General features: G+C 48.9%; 1 pseudogene across 1 annotated transcript in view; it reads left to right on the forward strand.

Annotated features, from left to right (window-relative positions):
• Nucleotides 1-15,179, forward strand: part of LOC143786223 (piwi-like protein 1) — a 107,300-nt pseudogene that overhangs the window by 889 nt on the left and 91,232 nt on the right. The gene's annotated exons all lie outside the window — the stretch shown is intronic.

The raw sequence follows: 15,179 nt of genomic DNA on the forward strand, positions 1-15,179 counted from the left end.
CCAGCAGACGGCTATCACATGTGCAGGGGGGCTTATCCTAGTTATCCCTCCACTGCCACAATGTGATGAAAAAAAAACACACACGAGGCTATTGACCTCTTGTTTACAGCAGGGGCTTATTTTAGGTATCCCACTGCTCTTCAATATACCATGAACTGCAGGGATTTGTGTATCCCGCTTACAGTTCCACTTAAACCTTGCAGCTCTCTGGCGCCCCCCTTTTGTCAGGTCAGATTAGGTACTGCACCTAGGGTGATTATTCGCCAGAAAGGCTGCCTGCTATGTACTGGCTATTGGGCGCACTGCAGCAACGCGATAACTACTCCCACTCAGGCAGGAACAATAATTATCAAGCCGCAGTCGCTACAGTGACCCCCAAAAGCCTGCACACGGTCGCTGCCACCAGCTCCAATTGAACGGGTCTGGAGCTAACCCAAACAGTAGCGTAATTCCCTTCAGAGACAGGGTACGGTTTAGAGCATGGAGAAATAACTGGCATGAAATAATATACCCATAAAGTTTATGCAGTGTTTATCAAAATATTTTACAAAGATGTTACAAATGAGACAATTGCAAATATGTACAAGGTAATTATAAAAATAAAAGGATTAAATGAAGAAAAGGTAACACTCACATATTCTCAGATCATTGCATTTGCAGGCAACAGGCTAGGAGAGCTTTCCATCTATCCCAGTGCATTGGCACTCGCAGTCTGGTCGCTTCAGGTAAAAACTCACAACTCCCCCCCTGGAAGCCTGCCATCAACTTTATAACCTACAGCCTGTGACCTCACAGAAAGGGCTGTGTTGAGATCGCCCGCCTCTTTCTTCAGTGTAACTAAATGTCCCCTAAAGATATCTAATGCTGGTATCTTCGCTACAGGACATGTCAGAATCATATCATACCCAGCATTCATCTCAGATTACCGTGGGCTTTCTAATGAGATCAAATATGTCCTGTTATGTACAGAGCAATCACTACTTCTTCCCCCGATGGAGTTAGACGACTGTGTTTAGAGTGATGGGTAGATGCTTCGATGGAGATCAAGAATATGTATTTATCATTCTACTATCCCAAATAGTTTGTCTAATATCTCACAATAACAGAACAAAGGACCGCATGGTTCTAGAAGTTTCTCTAACAGTTCCTGCTAGTACCAATTTCCCTTGCAGCTATGCCAGTCGTAAATACCTTTCTTCAATAAAACTCCCCTCTCACATACATTGGCAAGGCAGCTCTTGGCTGAATGAAAGGGAAGGGGGTTTTTTAACCCACAGCATGCTAGCAACAGAACTAAACTTATATGATATTTCATACCATATCGTGACACCTCCCCCTTTTTGCGTGCGCTACGGCGGCAGAACCTCTCGGTATACCTCCATGCGCACCTCCGTGGGTTCACCCTGGCGGGACAGTCCATCTGCATTCCCATGCTCCCTGCCCGCTTTGTGTTCAATGGTGAAGTCAAATTGCTGAAGGGCAAGGCTCCAGCGTAGCAACCTGCCGTTGGTTCCACACATGGTGCTTAGCCAGCGCAGAGGGTTGTGGTCGGTCACCACCGTGAAGGTGCGACCGTACAAGTAGGGCTGCAAGCGCTGCAGGGCCCAGACTATGGCCAGGCACTCCTTCTCGATGGTGGAGTAGGCCACTTCCCTCGGCAAAAGTTTCCGGCTCAGGTACAACACGGGGTGCTCTTGGTCCTCCGAGTCAACCTGGCTGAGCACAGCACCAAGGCCAAACTCGCTGGCGTCGGTCTGTACCAAGAACGGTCGACTGCTGTCGACTGCTTTCAACACAGGGGCGTTGCACAGTGCTGTTTTCAACGCCTGGAAGGCCCCCTCACAGCCATCTGTCCAGTTGACGATGTGGGGTAGCTTCTTCCTGGTGAGGTCCGTCAAAGGTTTTGCCAGGCTACTATAGTGCTGCACGAAGCGCCTATAGTACCCTGCAGTGCCCAGGAAGGACATCACATGTTTCTTGGTCCTGGGAGTGGGCCAGTTCACGATCACGCCCACTTTGTCAGGCTCTGGTTTTAGGGTGTTTCCGCCTACCCGGTGCCCCAGGTAGTAAACCTCCCTCATGCCCATCTGGCACTTTCCCGGCTTGATAGTCAGTCCTGCTCGGTGAATTCGCCCGAGCACCTCCTCGAGATGCTGCAGGTGTTCATCCCAGGAGGGACTGAAGATGGCAATGTCATCTAAGTACGCCACAGCATACTTCTCCAGTCCCTGAAGCAGGAGATTGACCATCCGCTGGAAAGTGGCAGGGGCATTCTTCATGCCGAAGGGCATGACCGTGGACTCGTACAGTCCAAAGGGTGTGATAAAGGCGGACTTCTCCTGCGCCTCGGGGCTCAGGGGAATCTGCCAGTATCCGCGACTCAGATCCATTATTGTCAGGTATTTTGCGCCAGCTAACTTCTCAAGCAGCTCCTCGATGCGCGGCATTGGGTGCGCGTCAGAGGCTGTAATGGCGTTGAGCCCCCTGTAGTCCACGCAGAACCGGGTGGTCCGGTCCTTCTTTGGCACGAGAACTACCGGTGAGGCCCACGCGCTCTTTGACCGTCGAATCACCCCCAGCTGTAACATCTCATCGATCTCCTGGCGCATAATCTGCTGCACCTGGTCAGAGATTCGATAGGGTGTTCGCCGTAGTGGGGCGTGATTCCCGGTGTCCACCTCGTGGACCGCTAACTCAGTCCTTCCAGGCCGGTTGGAGAACACGACCCGGAAGGGTTCCAGTGTGGTTTGCAACTGCAACCGCTGTGGTTCATCTAGCGAGGCGCTTACCTCCACGTCCTCAATGGACCCACGGGCCTTGGCTTGGGCCAGCATGTCCAGGAGGGTGTCTTCCTCCCCGTCTTCGGGTGCGCTGCAGACCGGTAGGACGAAAGGTTCACGTTCGTGATGAGCCTTCATCATGTTGACGTGAAAGGCCTTTCGCCTACCCCGAGTGTGGTCAAGCGTGACCACGTAGGTGACCGGGTTGAGCTGTTGGTGGACGACGTACGGGCCCTCCCAGGCTGCCTGAAGCTTATCCGTTGGTACAGGAACCAGCACCCACACCTTTTGACCCACGTGGTAGGTCCGCTCCCGGGCGTTCTAGTCGTACCAGTGCTTCTGATCAGCCTGAGCCTGCGTCATGTTGTCATGCACCAACTGCGTCAAGGTCTGCATCTTGTCACGGAAGCGCATGACATACTCCACTATGGACACTTCAGAAGGGTTCGGCTCCTCTTCCCAGGATTCTCTTACCAACCCAAGGGGTCCCCGGACTCGCCTGCCGTACAGGAGCTCGAAGGGGGAGAACCCCGTCGAGGCCTGCGGAACCTCTCGGTAAGCGAATAGCAGGTGTGGGAGGTACCGCTCCAGGCGCGCCCTTGTGTCTCAACCAGCATGCGTAGCATCTATTTGAGGGTACTATTGAAGCGTTCACACAAGCCATTGGTCTGTGGGTGATACGCACTCGATACCAGGTGCTTCACCTGCATTTTCTTACAGAGAGCCTCCATTAGGTGAGACATAAATTGGGTCCCTCGATCAGTAAGCATTTCCCTGGGAAATCCTACACGTGAAAAGATGGCCAACAGGGCATCCGCCACCTTATCTGCCCTAGTTGACGACAGAGCTACTGCCTCTGGGTACCGGGTAGCGTAGTCTACCACAGTAAGAATAAATCGCTTTCCAGAGCTGCTGGAGACGGCCAGCGGGCCCACAATGTCCACCGCAATCCTCTGGAAAGGCTCCTCTATCACTGGCAAAGGGATCAGGGGAGCCTTAAGAGCAGGCCCCGCCTTCCCCACTCTTTGACAGGTGACACAGGAGCGGCAGTAGTTTGACACATCTGTCCCCATCTTAGGCCAATAGAAGTGTTGAGACAGCCGGGCCTTAGTTTTGCTGATCCCCAAGTGTCCAGCTAGCGGGATCTCATGGGCAATCCGCAACAACTCACCCCGGAATTGCTGTGGGACGACCAGCTGTCTTTCCCTCAACCACTCCTTTTGTGATTCTCCGGGTACTGTCTCCCGGTACAACCTTCCTCCTTCCCAGAACACCTTCTCCTTATCAGTTTCGGAGAATGACGTCCCGGCGAGTTGTCTCAAACTCTCTAGGCTCGCATCTGCGTGCAGAGCGGCCTGAAACTCCTGGCTAGGGGAAGCCAGAAGTGACGTCAGGGTCCTGTCATGATTACAATGGCCAGAGAACATAGCAAGCCTATATAGGAACAAGCTCTTGGAAGATGGGAACTGAGCTGACCATGAACTAAACCTACCGCACAACTAGAAGTAGCCAGGTAGCATGTCCTACTTTTTATCCCTAGATGCCCAGCGCCAGCCGGAGAACTAAATAATGCTAGCAGAGGGAAATATTAGACCTAGCTCACCTCTAGAGAAATACCCCGAAAGGAGACAGAGGCCCCCCACATATATTGGCGGTGATTTAAGATGAAATAACAAACGCAGCAGGAAAATAGGTTTAGCAAATTTGAGGTCCACTTACTAGATAGCAGAAGACAGAAAGAACACTTTCATGGTCAGCTGAAAACCCTAACAAAACACCATCCAGAAATTACTTTAAGACTCTGGCATTAACTCATAATACCAGAGTGGCAATTCCTGATCACAAGAGCTTTCCAGACACAGTAACGAAACAGCAGCTGTGAACTGGAACCAAAATGCAAAAAACAAACATGGACAAAAGTCCAACTTATCTAGTTGTTGTCTAGGAGCAGGAACAAGCACAGAGAGGCTTCTGATAACATTGTTGACCGGCAAGCAACTAACAGAGAAGCCAGGTTATATAGCGACTCCCACATCTTGATGGAAACAGGTGAACAGGGAAGATGATGACACAAGTTCAATTCCACCAGTAGCCACCGGGGGAGCCCAGAATCCAAATTCACAACAGTACCCCCCCCTCAAGGAGGGGGCACCGAACCCTCACCAGAACCACCAGGGCGATCAGGATGGGCCCTATGAAAGGCACGAACCAGATCGGAGGCATGAACATCAGATGCAGTCACCCAAGAATTATCCTCCTGGCCGTATCCCTTCCACTTGACCAGATACTGGAGTCTCCGTCTGGAAACACGGGAGTCTAGGATTTTCTCCACAACGTACTCCAACTCACCCTCAACCAACACCGGAGCAGGAGGCTCAACGGAGGGCACAACTGGTACCTCATACCTGCGCAATAACGACCGATGAAAAACGTTATGAATAGAAAAGGATGCAGGGAGGTCCAAACGGAAGGAAACAGGGTTAAGAATCTCCAATATCTTATACGGGCCGATGAACCGAGGCTTAAACTTAGGAGAAGAGACCCTCATAGGGACAAAACGAGAAGACAACCACACCAAATCCCCAACACAAAGCCGAGGACCAACACGACGGTGACGGTTGGCAAAAAGCTGAGTCTTCTCCTGGGACAACTTCAAATTGTCCACCACCTGCCCCCAGATCTGATGCAATCTCTCCACCACCGCATCCACTCCAGGACAATCCGAAGATTCCACCTGACCGGAGGAAAATCGAGGATGGAACCCCGAATTACAGAAAAACGGGGACACCAAGGTGGCAGAGCTGGCCCGATTATTGAGGGCGAACTCCGCCAATGGCAAAAAAGCAACCCAATCATCCTGGTCGGCAGACACAAAACACCTCAGATATGTCTCCAGGGTCTGATTAGTCCGCTCGGTCTGGCCATTAGTCTGAGGATGAAAAGCCGACGAAAAAGATAAATCTATGCCCATCCTAGCACAGAATGCTCGCCAAAATCTAGACACAAATTGGGTTCCTCTGTCAGAAATGATATTCTCAGGAATACCATGCAAACGAACAACATTTTGAAAAAACAGAGGAACCAACTCGGAAGAAGAAGGCAACTTGGGCAGGGGAACCAAATGGACCATCTTAGAGAAACGGTCACACACCACCCAGATGACAGACATCTTCTGGGAAACAGGCAGATCTGAAATAAAATCCATCGAGATGTGCGTCCAAGGCCTCTTAGGAATAGGCAAGGGCAACAATAATCCACTAGCCCGAGAACAACAAGGCTTGGCCCGAGCACAAACGTCACAAGACTGCACAAAGCCTCGCACATCTCGTGACAGGGAAGGCCACCAGAAGGACCTTGCCACCAAATCCCTGGTACCAAAAATTCCAGGATGGCCTGCCAACGCAGAAGAATGAACCTCAGAGATGACTCTACTGGTCCAATCATCAGGAACAAACAATTTATCAGGTGGACAACGATCCGGTCTATCCGCCTGAAACTCCTGCAAGGCCCGCCGCAGGTCTGGAGAAACGGCTGACAATATCACTCCATCCTTAAGGATACCTGTGGGCTCAGAGTTACCAGGCGAGTCAGGCTCAAAACTCCTAGAAAGGGCATCCGCCTTAACATTCTTAGAACCCGGTAGGTATGACACCACAAAATTAAACCGAGAGAAAAATAATGACCAGCGCGCCTGTCTAGGATTCAGGCGCCTGGCGGTCTCAAGATAAATCAAATTTTTGTGGTCAGTCAATACCACCACCTGATGTCTGGCCCCCTCAAGCCAATGGCGCCACTCTTCAAAAGCCCACTTCATGGCCAAAAGCTCCCGATTCCCAACATCATAATTCCGCTCAGCGGGCGAAAATTTACGGGAGAAGAAGGCACAAGGCCTCATCACGGAGCAGTCAGGACTTTTCTGCGACAACACTGCCCCAGCTCCGATCTCAGAAGCGTCGACCTCAACCTGAAAAGGAAGAGCAACATCAGGCTGACGCAACACAGGGGCAGAAGAAAAACGGCGCTTAAGCTCCCGAAAGGCCTCCACAGCATCAGGAGACCAATCAGCAACATCAGCACCCTGCTTAGTCAAATCGGTCAATGGCTTAACGACCTCCGAAAAACCAGCAATAAATCGACGATAAAAGTTAGCAAAGCCCAAAAATTTCTGAAGACTCTTGAGAGAAGAGGGCTGCGTCCAATCACAAATAGCTTGAACCTTGACAGGATCCATCTCAATGGAAGAGGGAGAAAAAATATATCCCAAAAAGGAAATCCTCTGAACCCCAAAGACGCACTTAGAACCCTTCACACACAAAGAATTAGAGCGCAGAACCTGAAAAACCCTCCTGACTTGCTGGACATGAGAGTCCCAGTCATCCGAAAAAATCAGAATATCATCCAGATACACAATCATAAATTTATCCAAATAATCGCGGAAAATATCATGCATAAAGGACTGGAAGACTGAAGGGGCATTTGAAAGACCAAAAGGCATCACCAAATACTCAAAGTGACCCTCGGGCGTATTAAATGCGGTTTTCCACTCATCCCCCTGCCTGATTCGCACCAAATTATACGCCCCACGGAGATCAATCTTAGAGAACCACTTGGCCCCCTTTATGCGAGCAAACAAATCAGTCAGCAACGGCAATGGGTATTGATACTTAACCGTGATTTTATTCAAAAGCCGATAATCAATACATGGTCTCAAAGAGCCGTCTTTTTTTGACACAAAGAAAAAACCGGCTCCTAAGGGAGATGACGATGGACGAATATGTCCCTTTTCCAAGGACTCCTTTATATATTCTCGCATAGCAGCATGTTCAGGCACAGACAGATTAAACAAACGACCCTTTGGGTATTTACTACCCGGGATTAAATCTATGGCACAATCGCACTCTCGGTGCGGAGGTAGCGAACCAAGCTTAGGTTCTTCAAAGACGTCACGATAGTCAGACAGGAACTCAGGAATTTCAGAGGGAATAGATGAAGAAATGGAAACCAAAGGTACATCCCCATGAGTCCCCTTACATCCCCAGCTTATCACAGACATAGCTTTCCAGTCGAGGACTGGGTTGTGAGACTGCAGCCATGGCAATCCTAGCACCAAATTATCATGTAGATTATACAGCACCAGAAAGCGAATTATCTCCTGGTGATCCGGATTAATACGCATAGTTACTTGTGTCCAGTATTGTGGTTTATTATTAGCCAATGGGGTGGAGTCAATCCCCTTCAGAGGAATAGGAGTCTCCAAAGGCTCTAAATCATACCCACAGCGATTGGCAAAGGACCAATCCATAAGACTCAAGGCGGCGCCAGAGTCGATATAGGCGTCCGTGGTAATGGATGACAAAGAGCAAATCAGGGTCACAGATAGAATAAATTTAGACTGTAACTTGCCAATGGAAACAGATTTATCAAGTTTTTTAGTGCGCTTAGAGCATGCTGATATAACATGAGAAGAATCACCACAATAGAAACACAACCCATTTTTCCGTCTAAAATTCTGCCGCTCGCTTCTGGACAGAATTCTATCACACTGCATACTTTCTGGCGTCTTCTCAGTGAATACCGCCAGATGGTGCACTGGTTTGCGCTCCCGCAGACGCCTATCGATCTGAATAGCCATAGTCATGGACTCATTCAGACCCGCAGGCACAGGGAACCCAACCATGACATCCTTAATGGCATCAGAGAGGCCCTCTCTGAAAGTCGCCGCCAGGGCGCACTCATTCCACTGAGTAAGCACAGACCATTTACGGAATCTTTGGCAGTAAATTTCAGCTTCATCTTGCCCCTGAGATAGGGACATCAAAGTTTTTTCTGCCTGAAGCTCCAAATGAGGTTCCTCATAAAGCAACCCCAAGGCCAGAAAAAACGCATCCACATTGAGCAACGCAGGATCCCCTGGTGTCAATGAAAAAGCCCAGTCTTGAGGGTCGCCCCGGAGCAAGGAAATCACAATCCTGACCTGCTGAGCAGGGTCTCCGGCAGAGCGAGATTTCAGGGACAAAAATAACTTGCAATTATTTCTAAAATTCTGAAAACCAGATCTATTCCCCGAGAAAAATTCCGGCATAGGAATTCTCGGCTCAGATACTGGAGCATGAACAACAAAATCTTGCAAATTTTGTACCTTCGTGGCGAGATCATTCAAACCTGCAGTCACACTCTGAAGATCCATTTCAAACAGGTGAACACAGAGCCATTCAAAGATTAGAAGGCGAGAAAGAAAAAAGAAAGACTGCAGCATAGACAGACTGGCAAGGGGTCCAATTAAGAGCACACTCCAAACTAGAGGAAAAAAAAAAAAAAAAAAAACTTCTCAGCAGACTTCTTAATTCTCTCCTTTCTCAGCCAAGGATTTTAACCCTTTAGTGGGCCGGTCAAATTGTCATGATTACAATGGCCAGAGAACATAGCAAGCCTATATAGGAACAAGCTCTTGGAAGATGGGAACTGAGCTGACCATGAACTAAACCTACCGCACAACTAGAAGTAGCCAGGTAGCATGTCCTACTTTTTATCCCTAGATGCCCAGCGCCAGCCGGAGAACTAAATAATGCTAGCAGAGGGAAATATTAGACCTAGCTCACCTCTAGAGAAATACCCCGAAAGGAGACAGAGGCCCCCCACATATATTGGCGGTGATTTAAGATGAAATAACAAACGCAGCAGGAAAATAGGTTTAGCAAATTTGAGGTCCACTTACTAGATAGCAGAAGACAGAAAGAACACTTTCATGGTCAGCTGAAAACCCTAACAAAACACCATCCAGAAATTACTTTAAGACTCTGGCATTAACTCATAATACCAGAGTGGCAATTCCTGATCACAAGAGCTTTCCAGACACAGTAACGAAACAGCAGCTGTGAACTGGAACCAAAATGCAAAAAACAAACATGGACAAAAGTCCAACTTATCTAGTTGTTGTCTAGGAGCAGGAACAAGCACAGAGAGGCTTCTGATAACATTGTTGACCGGCAAGCAACTAACAGAGAAGCCAGGTTATATAGCGACTCCCACATCTTGATGGAAACAGGTGAACAGGGAAGATGATGACACAAGTTCAATTCCACCAGTAGCCACCGGGGGAGCCCAGAATCCAAATTCACAACAGGGTCCCTTCCCCACGGGAGCCCTCTGGGACCTGCTCTGGGTCCACCTCTGGTTCAGTCACACTGATGACTGAGGAGGGTCCGGAAGGCAGACAGTTATCTGCGTTTCGGGCACTCTGACTGCGGGTGACAGCAGCTACGTAGGCTGTCTCCCCGGGGGTTTCTACAGACCCATCAGCCGACGCTGCTACGGGTTCTACCTCCCCGTCCACCCCCATTACCTCAGGAGCATTGCTACTTATGGGCCAGTTACCTTCCTCGGTGGCACTGGTCAATTGCATGGCATCACCTTCCTCACGGTTCCCATGTATCTCCGCATTTCTCGTAGCACCGACACTTGCCCCTGCTAGGGGTTCCTCAGCCGTCTCACTCCGCAGAGCGACGGGGCTGAGCACTCCTGTACCTATGGACACATCAACTTTCATAGAAACATCATTATCAGATACAGTTGGCACAGGTACAACATTTCCACTATCAATCCTAGGGAAAAAATGGTTATCAGATGCAATATTACAAGATAAAGCATGGTCAGGTAACACATGCGATTTCCCATCATCATCATCACCAGGGTTAACTTTACCCTCATTAGTAGATTGGGGAGGAGGGTCATCCACGAAGTATGCAACCAACCTCCCCAAATCAGTCCCCAACAAAACATCAGTGGGCAAATTATCAGACAGCCCCACTTCCTTCACCCCGCTCCCAGCACCCCAATCAATAAAAACCCGGGCCATCCGTAAGGGACAGCTGATGCCCCCAATCCCAGTGACAGTTAGGGTTTTCCCCGGAATGATTTCTTCGGGGGCCGCCAGTTCGGGTCGGATGAGGGTTCGTTCAGCCCCGGTGTCCTTGAGGCCTGTAGCAACACGACCTCCCACAGTGACGGGCTGTACGTTGTCACACACCCTCCCAGCCACACCACCCACCAAAAGAACTGCTGCATTAGGCCTTGGGGCCTGGGATGAGGGGTTCTTCTGCTTGGCTGGACATCGGTGACTGAGGTGTCCAGTCTACCGGCAGTGGTAACACTGGCGAAGTTCGGTGGTAGGTCTGGTGCTGTTGGCCACGGGGACAGGACCTCTGGTATGTTGGCTGGCAGGGGTACTGGCGTTGGATGCAGGCTTACCCCCTCTCCAGCTGGAGGTGACTGGCTTCCGCACTTCCGATCTACGGTTGGCCTCATAGGCATCGGCAATCTGCGCTGCTTTCGTCACGTCTTTGGGTTCTTGGTCCATCACGAACTGTCGCACCTCAGTTGGGCAAAGATGGAAGAACTGGTCTTTGATCATCAGGTCTCGCAGCTGGGCAAAAGTGGTTACTGCCAGTCCTTGGGTCCACTGGTCAAAGTGGGTCCCCAGTCCATGCACCACATCACTGTAACTGTCGTGTGGGCCACGTTGGAGGGTCCGAAACTTTTTACGGTACACCTCGGGTGTAAGCTGGTACTTGGCTATCAGAGCCTGCTTGATGGCCTCATAGTCACCATCTTGTTCTTGAGGGAGGGCAGCAAACGCCTCCAGAGCTTTTCCTCTCAGCCCTGGTGTAAGGTACCGTGCCCATTCTTGTGTAGGCAGCTGGTACTGTCTGCAGGCTTTCTCAAAGGCCCGCAGAAACGTGTCCAAGTCCCCATCCTTTTCCATAACAGGAAAGTGGTCAGGCCGGGGCTTCGGTATCTGAGCGCTGCTGGGCTCACGACTGGACTGGGACGACCCCTGCATTTGTAGTTGGGCCATCTGCAGCTGGTACTCCCTCTCCGCTTGGGCCTCTCGCTCGGCTCGCTGGGCCTCTCGCTCGGCTCGCTGGGCCTGGGCCTCTCGCTCAGCTCTCTTGGTATTGCTGGATCAGCTGCAGACGTCGGTCCAGGTCATCTGCGGAGCATTGTTGCAGAGCCAGCTGCAGGAGGAGGTCTGCGCCCCCTTGGTTTCCAGTAGGGCCCGTATTCAGTGGTTGGACCTCTGCTGCAGCACCATGTTCGCTTGTGCTGGCATCTGCGGCTTCTGGGCTCTGTTAGTGGTCTAGAGCGGCTTCCCATTGCATCAGGGCTGCGACCAGTTCGCTTTTGTTTTTGCTTGCATAGTCAATGTGCTGTGACCTGCATAAGGCAACAAGGGTGTCTCTGGTCTGCTGCTCATAAAAGGCTTCTCCCAGCCCAACCATGGTTGCCAAATAAAAGATAGGATAGAAAAACGTAGAAAAAGGGAGGGGATAATTACCAGTACACACAATTGTCTCAAGACTAATAAACACTGAGTTCTTTCTCCAAACTTATTTGCGCAGAGTTCTCGCAAGAACTTTCTGCAAGTTTTTAGTGAGAGGAATGATTGCTCAAACCAAATCACTAATGCTCTAATATCCCACCGCCTTGCCACCAATATGTCACGATTCACACCGTGACTGTCAAGATCCCTTAGCCGCTGCCTACAATATGTCACGGATTGGGGTGACTTTAGACCAGCAGACGGCTATCACATGTGCAGGGGGGCTTATCCTAGTTATCCCTCCACTGCCACAATGTGATGAAAAAAAAACACACACGAGGCTATTGACCTCTTGTTTACAGCAGGGGCTTATTTTAGGTATCCCACTGCTCTTCAATATACCATGAACTGCAGGGATTTGTGTATCCCGCTTACAGTTCCACTTAAACCTTGCAGCTCTCTGGCGCCCCCCTTTTGTCAGGTCAGATTAGGTACTGCACCTAGGGTGATTATTCGCCAGAAAGGCTGCCTGCTATGTACTGGCTATTGGGCGCACTGCAGCAACGCGATAACTACTCCCACTCAGGCAGGAACAATAATTATCAAGCCGCAGTCGCTACAGTGACCCCCAAAAGCCTGCACACGGTCGCTGCCACCAGCTCCAATTGAACGGGTCTGGAGCTAACCCAAACAGTAGCGTAATTCCCTTCAGAGACAGGGTACGGTTTAGAGCATGGAGAAATAACTGGCATGAAATAATATACCCATAAAGTTTATGCAGTGTTTATCAAAATATTTTACAAAGATGTTACAAATGAGACAATTGCAAATATGTACAAGGTAATTATAAAAATAAAAGGATTAAATGAAGAAAAGGTAACACTCACATATTCTCAGATCATTGCATTTGCAGGCAACAGGCTAGGAGAGCTTTCCATCTATCCCAGTGCATTGGCACTCGCAGTCTGGTCGCTTCAGGTAAAAACTCACAACTCCCCCCCTGGAAGCCTGCCATCAACTTTATAACCTACAGCCTGTGACCTCACAGAAAGGGCTGTGTTGAGATCGCCCGCCTCTTTCTTCAGTGTAACTAAATGTCCCCTAAAGATATCTAATGCTGGTATCTTCGCTACAGGACATGTCAGAATCATATCATACCCAGCATTCATCTCAGATTACCGTGGGCTTTCTAATGAGATCAAATATGTCCTGTTATGTACAGAGCAATCACTACTTCTTCCCCCGATGGAGTTAGACGACTGTGTTTAGAGTGATGGGTAGATGCTTCGATGGAGATCAAGAATATGTATTTATCATTCTACTATCCCAAATAGTTTGTCTAATATCTCACAATAACAGAACAAAGGACCGCATGGTTCTAGAAGTTTCTCTAACAGTTCCTGCTAGTACCAATTTCCCTTGCAGCTATGCCAGTCGTAAATACCTTTCTTCAATAAAACTCCCCTCTCACATACATTGGCAAGGCAGCTCTTGGCTGAATGAAAGGGAAGGGGGTTTTTTAACCCACAGCATGCTAGCAACAGAACTAAACTTATATGATATTTCATACCATATCGTGACATTTCCCGTTCCCCCTTTAACACTATCCTGACCTAGGAAGTGCTGGTAGTCCTCATATGGGATGCAGGTGTGCGGACCGGTGTTGCATAGCTGGCACCAGCCTCTAACAGCCGAGATCGGAGACAGCTCTGATCACTGCTGTGTGAACAGTTTTTAGATGCTGCTGTAATTCATTGCTGCATTTATACAGGTGCAATCCCTGTGGTGCTGGGAGCAGATTGTCCTCATCCCAAAAATATAGATATACATATGTATATGTGTAAGCTTTTCTGGTGTCTCTGCAATATATCAGCGTCTTTTGGTCATCTCCCACTTGGGGAAGAAAAAAAACGAATCCGGATGTTGTACGTACCCCTAAATGGTACCAATAAAAACAGAAGTTCGCCCCACAATAAGGAAGACCTCGCACAGCTCCAGCTACAGATCTCAGGAATAGGGCAATACCATTATTTTATTTATCGTATTATAAAAATGAAGTTTTTTAGAAATATTTGTGGTTTGAACATTTTCGGAAAAAAAATCTTTTTTTTATTGAAAATTTCCCAAACCACAAATATGATACAATATATTTATAATTATGTGTATAGTATGTGCATATATATATTATTTTTGTGGCTTTAAATAATTTGTAAAAAGATATATGGTATGTACAATGCTCAAAAAAAATAAGGGGACACTAAAGCAACATATCCCAGATATCACTGAATGAAATATTCCAGTTACAAATCTTTTTCATTACATGGTGAAATGCATTGAAAACAATAAAACCTAAAAATTACCATCGTAAATCACAACTAATATCCCATGGAGGTCTGGATTTAGAATGAAGCTCAAAATCAAAGTGGAAAATCAAATTACAGGTTGATCCAACTTCAGTGGAAATGCCTCATGACAATGAAGTGATGCTCAGTAGTGTGTGTGACCTCCACGTGCCTGTATGACCTTCTTATAATGCCTGGGCATGCTGCTGATGATGTGGCAGATGTTCTCCTGAGGGATCTCCTCCCAGACCTGGATTAAATCATCTGTCAACTCCTGGACAGTCTGTGATGTAACATGGTGTTGGTGGACTGAACAAGACATGATGTCCCAGATGTGCTCGATTCGATTCTGGTCAGGGGAATGGGCAGGCCAGTCCATAGCTTCAATGCCTTCATCTTGCAGGAACTGCTGACACACTCCAGCCACATGAGGTCTGGCATTGTTCTGCATCTGAAGGAACCCAGGGCCCAGCACACCTCCACATGGTCTCACAATGGGTCTGAGGATCTCCTCCCGGTACCTAATAGCAGTCAGGGTATCTCTGGCGAGCACATGGAGGGCTGTGCGGCCCTCCAAAGAAATGCCTTCTTACACCGTTACAGTCATCCTGGAGGATGTTGCAGGCAGCAGAACGTTCTCCACGGTGCCTCTTGACTCTGTCACGTGCTCAATGTGAACCTGCTCTCGTCCGTGAAGAGCACAGGGCACCAATGTCTCATCTGCTAATCTTGGTGTTC

This window comes from Ranitomeya variabilis, chromosome 7 (genome assembly GCF_051348905.1).
Source record: "Ranitomeya variabilis isolate aRanVar5 chromosome 7, aRanVar5.hap1, whole genome shotgun sequence".
NCBI classification, from domain to species: Eukaryota; Metazoa; Chordata; class Amphibia; order Anura; family Dendrobatidae; genus Ranitomeya; species Ranitomeya variabilis.